Source organism: Haemaphysalis longicornis, unplaced genomic scaffold, assembly GCF_048455015.1.
Source record: "Haemaphysalis longicornis isolate Haplotype H1 unplaced genomic scaffold, Haemaphysalis longicornis Haplotype H1 scaffold_10, whole genome shotgun sequence".
Lineage (NCBI taxonomy): Eukaryota > Metazoa > Arthropoda > Arachnida > Ixodida > Ixodidae > Haemaphysalis > Haemaphysalis longicornis.
In genome coordinates, this window is record NW_027526204.1 from 83,879,805 (window position 1) to 83,881,426 (window position 1,622).

Here is a 1,622-nt window from a genome sequence, read left to right on the forward strand (position 1 = left end):
TCGAGCACTAATGGTTTCGCATTGTCTAATTTATAATGAATTATTAGGGACCTTCCAATTTTCTGGGTTGGGCTGTTTGTGGTAAGCGCAAAAGCGAATGGAATTGCCGAGTTTGTAAACACACACACACACACACACACACACACACACACACACACACACACACACACACACACACACACATATATATATATATATATATATATATATATATATATATATATATATATATATATATATATTTAGATATATATATATATATGTATATCGATATATATATATATATATATGTATATATATATATATATATAATCGAGGGAGTAGTAGAACTTTGAAGATGGTAGAGAACACAAGAGAAGAAAAACTTCGAACAAGGTAAAAGCACGATTGTGGCCTACGTTTCAGCAAAGAGAACTTGCTGAGGAAAGCAAGTTCTCTTTGCTGATGCTGAAACGTAGGCCACAATCGTGCTTTTATCTTGTGCGAAGTTTTTCTTCTCTTGTATATATATATATATATATCTATATATATATATATATATATATATATATATATATATATATATATATATATATATATATATATATATATATATAGCGAATCAGAAAATGGGAAATGAGGGGCTCCGTGAAATAAACACAAAGTAAGGGTTGGCAGTCAAGAAAACCTCGGAAAACAAAGGGGAGGATGTGGTGGGTCATAGAAAGAGATGAAGAATTTTTTGAGTCGAAAAGAAAGTGGTGAAAAAATGCCCGCCGGGTGGGATCCGAACCCACGACCTCCAGAATACCGGTCTGGTGCGATAACCACTACGCTACCGGCGGGGCTGTTTCCCCAGCACTTTCTCGGGTATTTATGTTAAGGTATTTTTGTTTCCTGCACTTGGGGGTGGTAGCCAGCGCCACTCGGACTACTCGGGGTGAAGGGGACCTTCTTTTTAACCCCCGGGGCGTTATTCGAGTGTCTACGACATGTCGAGAGTGGTCGACCAGCGTTGAACCCTCTTAAGCTCCCTTTGACACCAAGACTGCCAGAACAGAGGCCCTCGCTGAGCATGTAGCGAATCAGAAAATGGGAAATGAGGGGCTCCGTGAAATAAACACAAAGTAAGGGTTGGCAGTCACGAAAACCTCGGAAAGCAAAGGGGAGGTTGTGGTGGGTCATAGAAAGAGATGAAGAATTTTTTGAGTCGAAAAGAAAGTGGTGAAAAAATGCCCGCCGGGTGGGATCCGAACCCACGACCTCCAGAACCCCGGTCTGGTGCGATAACCACTACGCTACCGGCGGGGTTGTTTCCCCAGCACTTTCTCGGGTATTTATGTTAAGGTATTTTTGTTTCCTGCACTTGGGGGTGGTAGCCAGCGCCACTCGGACTACTCGGGGTGAAGGGGACCTTCTTTTTAATCCCCGGGGCGTGACTCGAGTGTCTACGACATGTCGAGAGTGGTCGACCAGCGTTGAACACTCTTAAGCTCCCTTTGGCACCAAGACAGGTACATGAGACAGGTACCATGTGCCAAAGGTCCCTTTGGCACATGAGACAGGTCTTCCTCAGGAAATCCTGAGGAAGACCTGTCTCAGGTCGAAACGTTGGAAATAAAGTCTCCGAAGAGCGTACTTCT

General features: G+C 42.6%; 2 non-coding genes across 2 annotated transcripts; both read right to left on the bottom strand.

Annotated features, from left to right (window-relative positions):
* Nucleotides 1–751: 751 nt before the first annotated feature.
* Nucleotides 752–824, bottom strand: Trnat-ggu (transfer RNA threonine (anticodon GGU)). The gene has a single exon. It is a non-coding gene; the product is annotated as a tRNA-Thr (tRNA).
* A 390-nt stretch (nucleotides 825–1,214) lies between these two features.
* Nucleotides 1,215–1,287, bottom strand: Trnap-ggg (transfer RNA proline (anticodon GGG)). The gene has a single exon. It is a non-coding gene; the product is annotated as a tRNA-Pro (tRNA).
* Between the last annotated feature and the right edge of the window lie 335 nt (nucleotides 1,288–1,622).